Here is a 15,117-nt window from a genome sequence, read left to right as displayed (position 1 = left end):
AAAGTATTTCATTATCCTATAAGATATGTATATCCATCCTGCTTCTTTCCAAATACACAATAGAAATATTTATTGAATACTTCTGCTCTTTTCTACATCGATTCATGATTGAAAATTTTGCCATCCTTATCTAGTATCAGACCTATACTAAAGTTAGAGTTTTTATTTCTTCCTGATATATTTAAATAATTCCTTCTTATTGTTCATAACCCTACTTGACAGAGATTTTTAGCTATAATTTTAGATTATAAGATACCTTTAGCTTTCCTTATTAGTGGCCTGCATGTCATAACTAACACTTCGTACTCATTAATATCAGTTTCCCTATTTCTTCATTTTTTTTTTTTAAATTACTTCTTTCATTTTCCGCTTTACCAGGTTGTTTTTTTTAACTGAAGTAGGCTTCTTACAGGGTGGCAGAATTATGTTTCTTTGGGCAACTAATAAGGCATTCTTAAATAATTCCTAATTATCTTTCATATTTTTGTTTAATTTTTTTCTCCCAATTAATTGTGCCCATAATTGTGTTCAGCTTTGTGAAATTGGCCCCTTTAAAGCACCAAGTGCATGTATTACTCATTTAGATTAAATTTTACTGTTTGGGACTACATTCTGTTTACACATAACAAATGAAATTAGGTCATGATCACTTGCATGTGGGCCACAATCAAATTTTAGACCAGTGATCAATTCATCTTTTATCTGTCAGAATGAGGTCTAAAATAATGACCACAATGTAGTTGCAGACCTTTTTAAGCTAGAACATTGTCTATAATTTTTAGAAGCTCCAAGCATTTTTTATTAGTGGTAGCACGAGATCTCTAGCCTAAATCCCCTGACTGAAATTCCTCATGATAACACACATTTTCTTTCTACACATTACAGACAGACATTTCAGGAGCTGTGCAGCCTGTTCCCTCATCTGATATGGTGTCTGTAACAGCCCCCACTACCACCCCATCTTGTGGTCTGTCAGTGAGAACTTTGATCCATCAGCATCCACGGTCTTCTTCTAAATTGCCAATAACTCGAAAGCAGGTAATGGGTATTTTAGATATAGAGTGCACACAGACTTCCTTCCCTACTGCCCATTCTGTAGTTCTATTTTGTGCACCTAGTAACCCCACTGACTCAAGGCAGACTACCTGCATGAAGAAAGCTGGCAGAATGGGTACCAGATGGGAAGGTGCTGAGTGCACACAGCTCCCATTGATTCCAGTGAGGGGGTTAGTTGATCAGCACCTCTGAATCGTGGCCAATGAGCTGTTCATCGGTGTGTGAGCCTATGAGCTGCTGAGCATCCATGCTCATAGCTTCTGGAATTGAGGCGTTGAGTCTGATTTTTAGATTCTTTGAACACTGACAACTCCCATTCAGGTCACTGGAGGCTTGGCTGTGCCAGGGATTCAAGATGTATGAAACGTTTTGAATAACACTACAATACAGTGTTGTACAAAACTGCTGTACAGTGTCAGCGTTGGTTATTTTATTTACTTTAGTGGTGCATCAGTTAGAGCAAGATTGCAAAGAGATTCCTAACGAAGGATTTCAGAAATCTACACTTACAACAGAAGATTTACAACAATCCATTTTATTACAGTAACTATCAGCAATAATGAAATAAGCAAATGTAAATTGAAATGACTGTCAAATACAGAAACAGCAGTACAGCTGTGAAGCGTGCTGATCTGTATGCTTTATGTAAAAGCAACATATTCAGAGGATATGGGAATGTTCATTACATTAATCGTTAGGTTTGTTCTAAGATTTATATGCAATTGAAATTTTTATTTTTATGCTGCAAATGTATAAGCCTTTAATAAATCTTGAAATTTATCCTTAAATATAATGAAACTGAACTGTTAGTGGTAATTGTAACTCAGAGTGAAAGTTCCAACATGTCATTACTTTCAGTCTTCGTTATTGTAAGGCACTTTGAACGTTTCAGCAGTGATACATGCTGCTCCTTGACTTTACATAATTGTTATACTAGAACCATTTTTTAAACTTTTGAATTTTGAAACACGTTATGTTCTTTCAAGTCATTCTCATTAACAATTTTGTTTAGTGAATTTCAAACACAAATTGCATTTGAGTCAGTTTGTTGTTGCTTAAACCACTCTGGGATATAATGGATAGGGTACTGTATTTCAGCTGACTGCATCTCCTGCTTTTAATGAGTTCTCTGAGCTAAGTTTTGTTTATAGGAATGTTCATGGAAATTTAATTTTGAGCCTGTAGCTGAAATTTATTTAGTGACAAAGCAGAGTTCATTTGCTGTGGAGGAAATGTAGTCCTAGAAAACAGAGCTAGGCAGAGAACAGTAATTCCATTGTGCAGAGGATTTCAAGATCTCAAAATGTAGTTTCATTCTGATTTGGAATGAAAACTGAAAGTCTTGATTTTCTCCAGAAAATGAAATTCCCTTTCTCCACCTAGTTCTGCTGGGAATCCCAGCTGTGGGACAGTCTGTATGGGAAGCCCTGGGAGCCTGTGCTGCTGATGTCAGGAAACCAGGCATAGTCTAATGGAATGTTTTGATAAATCAGCTACTATTGCTGACCAGAACTTTTGTTAAAAATATTTTGACCAGCTCTAATTGAAAACCACCTTAGAATCCTCCTTCACTAAGCCCATAGGTGACAAAGTAGACAGCCGTGAAAAGGAGGAGAGACTAGCAGAGGAAAGAGGAAGGAAGAAATAACAGGAGATACCATACTGGATCAGATACCATACTGGATCAGACTTGGTGGGATAACTCACATGACTGGAGTACAGTCATGGATGGATATAAACTGTTCAGGAAGGACAGGCAGGGCAGAAAAGGTGGGGGAGTTGCGTTGTATGTAAGAGAGGAGTATGACTGCTCAGAGCTCCGGTATGAAACTGCAGAAAAACCTGAGAGTCTCTGGATAAAGTTGAGAAGTGTGAGCAACAAGGGTGATGTCGTGGTTGGAGTCTGCTATAGACCACCAGATCAGGGGGATGAGGTGGACGAGGCTTTCTTCTGGTAACTAGCAGAAGTTGCTAGATCGTAGGCCCTGGTTCTCATGGGAGACTTTAATCACCCTGATATCTGCTGGGAGAGCAATACAGCGGTGCACAGGCAATCCAGGAAATTTTTGGATAGTGTAGGGGACAATTTCCTGGTGCAAGTGCTGGAGGAACCAACTAGGGGCAAAGCTTTTCTTGACCTGCTACTCACAAACAGGGAAGAACTAGTAGGGGAAGCAAAAGTGGATGGGAACCTGGGAGGCAGTGACCATGAGATGGTCGAGTTCAGGATCCTGACACAAGGAAGAAAGGAGAGCAGCAGAATACGGACCCTGGACTTCAGAAAAGCAGACTTTGACTCCCTCAGGGAACAGATGGGCAGGATCCCCTGGGAGAATAACATGAAGGGCAAAGGGGTCCAGGAGAGCTGGCTGTATTTTAAAGAATCCTTATTGAGGTTGCAGGAACAAACCATCCCGATGTGTAGAAAGAATAGTAAATATGGCAGGCGACCAGCTTGGCTAAACAGTGAAATCCTTGCTGATCTTAAACGCAAAAAAGAAGCTTACAAGAAGTGGAAGTTTGGACAAATGACCAGGGAGGAGTATAAAAATATTGCTCAGGCGTGCAGGAGTAAAATCAGGAAGGCCAAATCACACTTGGAGTTGCAGTTAGCAAGAGATGTTAAGAGTAACAAGAAGGGTTTCTTCAGGTATGTTAGCAACAAGAAGAAAATCAAGGAAAGTGTGGGCCCCTTACTGAATGAGGGAGGCAACCTAGTGACCGAGGATGTGGAAAAAGCTAATGTACTCAATGATTTTTTTGCCTCTGTCTTCACGCACAAGGTCAGCTCCCAGATTGCTGCACTGGGCAATACAGCATGGGGAGAAGGTGACCAACCCTCTGTGGAGAAAGAAGTGGTTCGGGACTATTTAGAAAAACTGGACGTGCACAAGTCCATGGGGCCGGATGCGCTGCATCCAAGGGTGCTAAAGGAGTTGGCGGGTGAGATTGCAGAGCCATTAGCCATTATTTTTGAAAACTCATGGTGATCAGGGGAGGTCCCAGATGACTGGAAAAAGGCTAATGTAGTGCCCATCTTTAAAAAAGGGAAGAAGGAGGATCCGGGGAACTACAGGCCAGTCAGCCTCACCTCAGTCCCTGGAAAAATCATGGAGCAGGTCCTCAGGGAATCAATTATGAAAATTTAGAGGAGAGGAAAGTGATCAGGAACAGTCAGCATGGATTCACGAAGGGGAAGTCGTGCCTGACTAACCTAATTGCCTTCTATGATGAGATAACTGGCTCTGTGGATGAGGGGAAAGCAGTGGATGTGTTATTCCTTGACTTTAGCAAAGCTTTTGATACGGTCTCCCACAGTATTCTTGCTGCCAAGTTAAAGAAGTATGGGCTGGATGAATGGACTGTAAGGTGGATAGAAAGCTGGCTAGATCATCAGGCTCAACGGGTAGTGATCAATGGCTCCATGTCTAGTTGGCAGCCGGTTTCAAGTGGAGTGCCCCAAGGGTCGGTCCTGGGGCCGGTTTTGTTTAATATCTTTATTAATGATCTGGAGGATGGTGTGGACTGCACTCTCAGCAAGTTTGCAGATGACACTAAACTAGGAGGCGTGGTAGATACACTAGAGGGTAGGGATCGGATACAGAGGGACCTAGACAAATTAGAGGATTGGGCCGAAAAAAAACTGATGAGGTTCAACAAGGACCAGTGCAGAGTCCTGCACTTAGGATGGAAGAATCCCATGCACTGCTACAGACTAGGGACCGAATGGCTAGGTAGCAGTTCTGCAGAAAAGGACCTAGGGGTCACAGTGGACGAGAAGCTGGATATGAGTCAACAGTGTGCTCTTGTTGCCAAGAAGGCTAACGGCATTTTGGGCTGTATAAGTAGGGGCATTGCCAGCAGATCGAGGAACGTGATAGTTCCCCTTTATTCGACATTGGTGAGGCCTCATCTGGAATACTGTGTCCAGTTTTGGTCCCCACACTACAAGAAGGATGTGGAAAAATTGGAAAGAGTCCAGCGGAGGGCAACAAAAATGATTAGGGGTCTGGAGCACATGACTTATGAGGAGAGGCTGAGGGAACTGGGATTGTTTAGTGTCCAGAAGAGAAGAATGAGGGGAGATTTGATAGCAGCCTTCAACTACCTGAAGGGGGTTCCAAAGAGGATGGAGCTCGGCTGTTCAGTGGTGGCAGATGACAGAACAAGGAGCAATGGTCTCAAGTTGCAGTGGGGGAGGTCCAGGTTGGATATCAGGAAAAACTATTTCACTAGGAGGGTGGTGAAACACTGGAATGCGTTACCTAGGGAGGTGGTGGAGTCTCCTTCCTTGGAGGTTTTTAAGGCCCGGCTTGACAAAGCCCTGGCTGGGATGATTTAGCTGGGAATTGGTGATTCTATGATTCTATGATTCCATGGTCCATCTTGTCCAGTATCCTATATCTGACAGTGGGCACTACCAGCTGCTAAGAGGAAGGTACAGGAAACCCTGCAGTGAGTTCTAATGGAATCACCTGCCACAAGGTAGGCTGCTTCCTGATTCCCATTATTGAAAGGTTGGCTTATGCCCAAAACACGAGGGTTTATGTCCCTGTGACACAGCGGCCCGTTGTCGACAGATGGCAAAGGGTTCACTACTCTGTATCAGCAACATTTCTCAGTTCTGAAACTTACTACACCTAACACACTGTTGCCATAGCATTTATCTATAAAGAATGTGGTGTGAGGTATCAAATGAAAATTCCTGTCATAAGCATTGTCAGATGCCTGTACAGTCAGTGTGTAAGGAATTATGTAAACTTAATGAAACTATACTCTAAACTCTGTAACCAAACTATAGGAGAAACAAGTTTCTTCCAGACCGAAGGGCAGGTAATTAGTGATCTGTCATATGTAAATTAAGCATTGTGAGCCAAATACAATGAGAGTTACATTTGCAGGTGAAGTAAAGCGGAACAGCAAGTTAGAATGGGGATGTGAAGGCAACGTGGTACAAGCACACTGGCAAACAAGCAACAGGTGAGAAGAGTCTTATCTGGGGTTACACTTCTGAAGGATACATTTCAAAGGTTTACTGGACTATAAGAAGAAGGGAAAAGAACCCCTTTGTTTGCCATTTACTGAGGAAAATCCTGTTAACGTACAAGGTGAACAGTCATGTTTTCCCACAGTGCACCACAGACAACTGGCTACATCAGCCACATTTCGGGAAGTTGTTAGCGTGGGTGGTTGGACTCTGGGCTGTGTGCTGCAGTGTGAATGCCAGAAACTCAGATTCAAGCCCAGGTTAGAAATTTCTTAATCTGAGGTTAACAATCAGTGTAGATGATCAAGCCCTGGGTTCTGTAACCCAGGCTCAGCTGTCTTGAGTCTCACTAACCCTGGGCTTATGTTGGAGTGTAGACATACCCTCATTGTCCTGGGCACCCCGAGAAAGCATGACAATCCCTTCTGAAACAAATGAGTTGGAGTGGATTTAACCATTAACCTCAATAGATGGAATTACCACTGTTCATTCCTGAGGTGGTAGATTTGTGGATCATGCTTTCTGGGCCTTTGTCTGAGATTAATGTTGAGTGAGGAAGTGAAAGAAGCCATGCTTTGATACTATTGCTCTTTGAGTCCCAAGAAGCATTGATGAAACTGCTAATGCACTGAGAATCATGGAGTTTGATAATGAGACCAGCTGCTATTCCTAGAAGGTGCAATCCAGCTGCTGGCTAGCTCCTTGGAGAATGTCCCTCTGTCTTCCAGCATTGCTTCTATACTGACTGAGCTAAACTTCAGCCAGCTGTTTTTCATCTAATTGTTAATCTCTTGCAGACTTACTGTTAAGGGTTTTTTCCCCACTCTGAACTTTAGGGTACAGATGTGGGGACCTGCATGAGAACCTCTAAGCTTAACTACCAGCTTAGATTTGGTTTTGCTGCCACCACCCAAATTATTTGAGTTATTTGGGAAACTTTGTTTACCTCCCGCCCGAATATTTTTGTCCCGAGTACTATAACTCTTCCCTGGGTAGCCTTGAGAGTCTTTTTCACCAATTTTTTGGTGAACACCGATTTAAACCCTTGGATTTTAAAACAAGGAGAAATTAACCATTCCCCATCCTTTCCCCCACCAATTTTTGGTGAGTCCAGATTTAACCCCCTTGGATATTAAAAGAAGGAAAAATTAATTAGGTTTTGAAAAAGAAGGCTTTTAATTAAAGAAAGAAAGGTAAAAATTATTTTTGTAAAATTAGGATGGAAAATAACTTTACAGGGTAATTAGATTTAAAGAGCCCAGAGGGACCCCCTCTAGCCTTAGTTTTTTTGTCTTTTTGCATTAAAACTGCTTTTACACCATGCTTGGACGCATTTGTGGTTACTAGGAATAGTTTGTTAAAGTCTGGGGCCCTTAGCACAGGTTTAGACATGAGTGTCACCTTAAGCTGGTTAAAGGCCTTTTGACACTCATCAGTTCACTGAACTGCATTTGGCTGGGGTTTTTTTTGGTTAGGTTTGTTAGTGGGGCGGCGATTTGGCTGTAGTGTGGTACAAATCGCCTATAATATTTGGCCAAGCCTAAGAAGGTTTGGACCTGTTTTTTTGACTTTGGGACAGGCCACTTTTGGATAGCATCCACTTTGGCCTGTAGGGGGTTGATAGTTTCTTGACCCACCTGGTGTTCAAGGTAAGTTACTTTGTTTAGGCCTATTTGACACTTTTTAGCCTTAACAGTTAGTTTTGCCTGCCTTATGCGCTTGAAGACCTTTTTTTAGGTGCTTCAGGCGTTTTGCCCATGAATTAGAAAAAATGGCCACATTATTAAGGTAGGCAACTGCAGATTTTTCCAATTCCGCTAGGAGACATTAACAAGTTTCTGGAAGGTGGCGGGTGCATTTTGCAGCCCGAAAGGAAGTACATTAAATTCATACACCCCTGCATGGGTGATGAAGGCTGACCTTTTTTTGGCGGGTTTATTTAGCGGTACTTGCCAGTACCCCTTGGTTAAGTTCTATGTACAGATGAACTGGACACGTCCCAGTTTCTCCAATAGCTCATTTGTGCATGGCATTAGATAGTTGTCGGGAGGAGTTACAGCATTTAGCTTATGGTAGTCCACGCAAAAGCGTATTTCCCCATTTGGTTTGGGAACTAGAACCACTGGAGATGTCCATGCACTGTTAGAGGGGCGGATTATACCAATTTGTAGCATGTCCTGAATCTTCCGTTTTTATAGCAGTTTGGGCGTGAGGAGACACCCTGTAGGGTGGGGTTTTAATTGGGTGAACATTACCTGTGTTAATGGAGTGGTACGCCCGTTCAGTCCATCCTGGGGTGGCTGAGAACATTGGCGCGAAGCTAGTGCACAGCTCCTTGATTTGCTGTTGCTGCATATGTTTCTGGGTTGTGGAGAGGTTCACCTCTTCCACGCTACTGTCACTTTTTTTTTTTTTTTTTTTTGTAGTAGACACCTTTAGGCAACTTAGAGTTATTTTCTTCCTGGGCTGTAAACTGACAAACCTTTAATCCTTTGGAATAAAAGGGCTTTAGAGAATTAACATGGTACACTTTAGGGTTGAGGTGCGGGATGCAATGAGATAGTTAACAGCTCCCAGGTGCTCTTGGACCGTGAATGGCCCTTTCAATGACACTTCCATCTTATGGGCCTGGAGTGCCTTCAAGACCATAATCTGGTCCCCTACTTTGAAGGAACACTTTCTGGCATGCTTATTATACCAGGCATTTTGCTTTTTTTGAGCCTTTTTTAGGTTGTGGGTTTTTTTTTTTTTTGTTTTTTTTTTTGTTTGTTTTTAGCAAGGGCTAAAGAGTCTTGGAAGGTGTTTTGTAGGTTGTTAACAAAGTCCAGAATGTTAGTTTCTGGAGAAGGCGTAGAACCCTTCCATTGCTGCATTACCAACTGTAATGGCCCCTTAACCTTGCAGCCATACACAAGTTTAAATGGTGAAAACATTTGTGGTATAACCCTGTAGGTAAAAAGCAACTGCTGCAACACTAGGTCCCAATCATTGGAGTGCTTATTTACGAATTTACATATTATGGCCCCCAAAGTTTTATTAAACCTCTTCACCAGGCCATTTGTTTGAGGGTGGTAAGGGATGGCCACCAAGTGATTCACCCCATGAGCTTTCCACAGGTTTTTTATGGTCCCTGTCAGGAAATTAGTTCCCAAATTGGTAAGGATGTTGGTGGGCCAACCTACCCTGGCAAAAATGTTTTAGTGCCTGGCACACACTTTTAGCCCTGGTGTTGCTTAGAGTTACTGCTTTCGGCCATTGGGTAGCAAAATCCAGGAAAGTCAGTATCTACTGCTTTCCTTTGGGTGTCTTTGTTGGGAAAGGACCCAGAATATTCACAGCTACTTGCTGAAAGGGGACCTTAATTATGGGGAGTGGCCGAAGAGGGGCTTTGACCTGGTCTTGGGATTTTTCCACGCTTTGGCACACCTTACAAGACCGGACATAATTAGAAATGTTCTTGCCCATTCCCTCCCAGTGGAAGGACTTTCCCAAACGGTCTTTGGTTTTGTTTACCCCAGAATGGCCACTAGGATGATCATGGGCTAAGCTCAAGAGCTTTACCCGGTACTCAGCTGGAACTACCAACTGTTTTTGAGGGTGCCAGACCAGAAAGAGTTTCCTTTTATAAAAGTCCTTGTTCTACAACAAACCAGGATCGGTTAGAAGAGCTGAGAGGTGGTGGGGTGCTCCATGCCACCGCCCAAGCTTTCTGAAGACTGTCATCTGCTTCCTGCTTGGCCTGGAACTGTTTCCTTGATGCTGGAGACATCAGCATCCTTGGATTGTGGACTTGGGCTTGGTCCCTCTGGAAGTGATGCAGGTGCTGGGGCTGTTTCCATTGACTGTGATCCGCTGTCCGCTGATGCACTATGTGGTATTTCAGGCTCTGGCTGAGCTTTTTAGGTAGGGTTATCTGCTGCTTCCGCCAGGTCAGGCTCGCTGGTGCCCTTTGGCGTTGGAGTTGTAGATGGGTTTGCAAGCGCTGGACTCAGTGCTAGCAATGGTTCTGGTGCTGGTTGCTTAGCCAGTTCTGCTTTTGGGACTGGCTTTGGCTAGGTCTTTGGGATTGGATCCACTATGACTGTTGCAGTCGTTGGCAGGGGATCTGGTTCCAACACCTCTGTCTGGGTCTCTGGTAACACAGACAGGGCCCTGGTGGAAGGCTCCGGAACAGGGATTGGTGTGAAAGCTTGCTTAGCCTGGCTGCGGGTGACCATTCCCACCCTCTTGGCTAGCTTAACATGGTTGGCCAAGTCTTCCCACAGCAGCACAGGGATGGGATAATTATCATAGACTGCAAAAGTCCACATTCCTGACCAGCTCTTGTACCGGACAGGCAACTTGGCTGTAGGCAAGTTTAAAGAGTTTGACATGAAGGGTTGAATTGTCACTGGGGCTTCTGGGTTGATGAATTTAGGTCCACTAAGGATTGGTGGATAGCCGACACTTGTGCTCCAGTGTCCCTCCACGCGATAACCTTCTTCCCACCCACACTCACAGTTTCTCTTCCCTCTAAAAGTACCTGGGAGGACCTTGGGTGTGACTCCGGCGTAATGAACTGCAGTCTGTTGTGGTTCTTGGGGCAGTTGGCCTTCACATGCCCCAACTCATTACATTTAAAACATCGTCCAGCTGACTGGTCACTGGGGCGAGGTGGGTTGCTGGAGACTGGTGTGGTGGGATAAGGTGTCTGGGGTTTTTCTTGGGATTTAGGTGGGGCCTTGGGTTGCCCCCGGTGATAGAGTTTTGTTTCGGGTTGCCCCTTTTGATATTTGCTCCAACTGCTACTATGTTGTGTGTGTTTTGTTTTGTTTGTTTGTTTTTTGTTTTTGTTTTTGCCACCTCCACCCATTTGGCTCCAATCTCTCCCGCCTCTATTACAGTTTTGGGTTTTCCATCTAGGACGTACCTTTCTATTTCCTCAGGAACACCCTCTAAGAACTGCTCCATTTTCATTAGGAAAGAGATCTTTCAGAGATTTAACGCTTGCTCCTGATACCCAGACATCCCAATTTTTTTCAATGTGGTAGGCGTTTCGGGAAAATGCCACATCCAGTTTCCACTTTAGGGGTCTGAACCGCCGACGGCCATGCTTGGCTGTTAGCCCCATTTTGATTCTGGCCTTGTTTTTAAAAAGTTCATAATTTTTCATGTGTTCTCTAGGCATTTTGGCCGCCACCTCTGCTAAGGGTCCACTGAGCTGCGGCCTCAGCTCTACCATGTACTGGTCTGTAGAGATGCTGTACCTAAGGCAGGCCCTTTCAAAATTTTCTAAGAAGGCCTCGAAATCATTGCGTGCCTTGTAGGTGGGGAATTTTCTGGGATGGGAAGTGGTACCTGGAGAGGGGTTGCTAGGGTTGGCCTGCTTAACCCTTGCTAACTTCAGAGTTTGCTTGCTCTCTCTTTCCCTCTCCTCCATCTCTTTATTTTGTCTCCATAGCTCTCTTGTGGGCAGTTTTCTCCCTGGCTTTTTCTGCATTAATTTCTAATTGTTTTAGTTCTCTTCGCTTTTTGTTTGTTTTTCTTTCTCTGCTGCTTCCAGTCTAGCCAGCTCTAGTTTAGTTGATGCTTCACTGGTAGTCATTTTCCTGCTTTCTTGTGCTGAGCCACACCCCCTCTGCAGTTCACTGAAACTGGGATGCACTCAGCTCAGGGTTGCTTAGTTAACAGAGACTTTCACAGCATTCAGTGTTTAGCCTTTCTAAGCCAGCTATACCCGAGTTAGAAAGAAAAGGGGGGGAAAAAAACCAATTCAGTTTGTAAATTCTTTTGCTAGTTGCTGGCTCACAGCTTGCAAACTTCCATTAACAAAGACCCTTGTTAAAGAAACTTAACACCTCTGCCTTCAGGCAAAGAGAGAGGAAGATATGCATCTACCTTCAGCTCTGCTTTTTAAGCAGCTAAAAAGGAGAAAAAAAATCTTACTGGCTTTTGGTTTAAAATGATCCCACCGCTACCACCATGTTAAGGTTTCTTCCCCACTCTGAACTTTAGGGTACAGATGTGGGGACCTGCATGAGAACCTCTAAACTTAACTACCAGCTTAGATTTGGTTTTGCTGCCACCACCCAAATTATTTGAGTTATTTGGGAAACTTTGTTTACCTCCCCCCCTACCCCCAGAATATTTTTTCCCGAGTACTATAGCCCTTCCCTGGGTAGCCTTGAGAGACTTTTTCGCCAATTTTTTGGTGAACACCGATTTAAACCCTTGGGTTTTAAAACAAGGAGAAATTAACCATTCCCCCTCCTTTCCCCCACCAATTTTTGGTGAGTCCAGATTTAACCCCCTTGGATTTTAAAACAAGGAAAAATTAATTAGGTTTTGAAAAAGAAGGCTTTTAATTAAAGAAAGAAAGGTAAAAATTATTTTTGTAAAATTAGGATGGAAAATAACTTTACAGGATAATTAGATTTAAAGAGCCCAGAGGAACCCTCTCTAGCCTTAGGTTTAAAGTTACAGCAAACAGAGGTAAACCCTCTAGCAAAAGGAACATTTACAATTTGAGAAAACAAAGATAAACTAGCATGCCTTGCCTGGCTGTTACTTACAAGTTTGAAATATGAGTGACTTGTTTAGAAAGATTTGGAGAGCATGGATTGATGTCCGGTCCCTCTTAGTTCCAAGAGCGAACAACCTCCAAAACAAAGAGCACAAACAAATGTCTTCCCCCGCTCAAGATTTGAAAGTATCTTGTCCCCTTATTGGTCCTTTGGGTCAGGTGTCAGCCAGGTTACCTGAGCTTCTTAACCCTTTACAGGTAAAAGAATTTTGGTGTCTCTGGCCAGGAGGAATTTTATAGTATGGTACACAGGAGGGTTGTTACCCTTCCCTTTATAATTGACATTTGCTGTTATCTGTGTGATGGTGTTTTTCTTAACTGATTGGACTGTGATAGGCATCTTTGGGATATTGGTGGCACTGGCACAAGTGACATCATACCACCTCTCCAGGGTTTAAATCTTTCTATCTTTATAGCACAAGTGTAGAACTTAACAAAATAAAAATTCATCTGCTAAAATAGTGCAGTCATTTGCTGCTGGTGCATGAATGTTTTTAGCTTTAATGATGATCTGAGCTGCATGAAGTAAACAAGCTGTATAGCCTTCTCATGTGTTTCAGCCCTTAGGTTCCTATGTAAATTTCACATCATTTAAAATATATGTAACTCTATCTTTCCGTTTGAGCTACAATATGACTGAATTTGGTAGCGACATCATTTCAAGGTTATCTTAACACATAAGCCTTCCTCTTGTATATTACATTTTTCTAATTATAAGGCCTTAAAAGGGAGTCTTCTTGTTACGAGCATATAAATATTTTTATAGAAGCAACATTATTGGTTAACTAGATTGATAATGGATGGCTGTTTGAACACAATTTAATAGAAAAACCATTTGTCTGTTTTGGAAGATGCAGGCTGAAAAGTGGGTGTTGATTTATCTTGGTAATTAAATTTCTTTTTTAAATAGAATTACATTTCTGGTACCTAAACAAAAAGAGTCCTCTTAAACCTCACCCTGTAGACAGTTTGACTGAGGAGGATTGTGTTTCTTGGTTGTTAAACTGAACTGGACAGAAATCTGGTCGAGTCTGGCTGGAGATTTATGCCCACTCAATGCAACCTCCGTTTGGGCACTTCTGTAAATGATACTGCACATTAGCTCATGTTTATTTCTAAAACATTTGCACAGGAAGTTGCTGAAAGGCCACAGCTCACCCTCAAGAATCTTATATTAAAAAAAAAAACTGAAAAATTAGCAGATTAGAATTCCTGAGCAGTATTCTACAAATCACTGAAAACACCGCAGAACACTCCATGAGAATACAAAGTTTACAGGGCTAGATTCACTTTGAGTTGCAGGTCCCATAAGAACGGCCATACTGAGTCAAACCAAAGGTCTATCTAGCCCAGTAGCCTCTCTTCTGACATTGGCCTATACCAGGTGCCCCAGAGGAATAAACAGAACAGGTAATCATCAATTGATCCATTCCCAGCTTCTGGCAAACAGAGGTTAGGGACACCATCCCTGCCCATCCTGGCTAATAGCCATTGATGGACCTATCCTCCATGAATTTATCTAGTTCTTTTTTGAACCTTGTTACAGTCTTGGCCTTCACAACATCCTCTGGCAAGGAGTTCCACAGGTTCACTGTGCATTGTGTAAAAAAAAAACTTCCTTTTTTTTTTTTTAAACCTACTGCATATTAATTTCATTTTGTGGCCCCTAGTTCTTGTGTTATGAATAAGCATAAATACTTCCTTATTTACTTTCTCCACACCAGTCATGATTTTATAGAGCTCTATCATATCCCCCCTTAGTCGTCTTTTTTCCAATAAGTCCCAGTCTTATTAATCTCTCCTCATATGGCAGCCGTACCATACCCCTAATCATTTTTGTTGCCCTTCTCTGTACCTTTTCCAATTCAAATATATCTTTTTTGAGATGGGGTGACCACATCTGCACTCAGTATTGAAGATGTGGGTGTACCATGGATTTATATAGAGGCAGTACCTTTTCTCACTTATTACTCTGGTCTACAATTTTTGAGAAGTCGTCTGCTTCAGAGATAAAATGTGCTATTTATTATGTATTTTGATGTGCTGAATTCAAATATGACAATTAAAACAACTGGCTACTGTTTCTAAGATATTTAAGTTTTTACATTTTATGTCTATGTATATTGTGTAGATAGTAGAGTTTTAATCATAAATTGTAAACCTAGGTCTTTTCATGTGTTTATGGTTGCTTTACATGATAATATTTCACCTGTCCTGTTTATGTAACACTTTAAAAATCAGCAACAGGGTTATATAAATAAAATTTATTATGAAACAAAAGGCAAAAAACTATGTACGTAGTTTAGTCCTATTCAGTGTCTGCTCGGTGCTTCTTGGCTTGTCTCTTGTATTCATTGAATGGAGCATCTCTTGTCACTGTCCAGCAATACTCTGCAAGCATTGATGGGCTCCATTTGCCCTGATAGCGTTTCTCCATTGTTGCAATGTCCTGGTGAAATCGCTCACTATGCTCGTCGCTCACTGCTCCGCAGTTTGGTGGAAAAAAATCGAG

The 15,117-nt window shown here is 42.4% G+C and overlaps 1 long non-coding RNA gene across 2 annotated transcripts in view; it reads left to right on the top strand.

Moving 5' to 3' along the window:
- LOC122174473 (uncharacterized) overlaps window positions 1-15,117 on the top strand; it is a 234,530-nt gene that overhangs the window by 78,685 nt on the left and 140,728 nt on the right. For both annotated transcript variants that reach the window (XR_010600850.1, XR_010600849.1), the window contains one exon: window positions 886-1,038. This is a non-coding gene — a long non-coding RNA (uncharacterized LOC122174473). The remainder of the gene's footprint in view (window positions 1-885; window positions 1,039-15,117) is intronic.

This window comes from Chrysemys picta, chromosome 4, assembly GCF_011386835.1.
Source record: "Chrysemys picta bellii isolate R12L10 chromosome 4, ASM1138683v2, whole genome shotgun sequence".
Taxonomy (NCBI): domain Eukaryota; kingdom Metazoa; phylum Chordata; order Testudines; family Emydidae; genus Chrysemys; species Chrysemys picta.
This window is presented reverse-complemented; position numbering and strand designations above follow the sequence as displayed.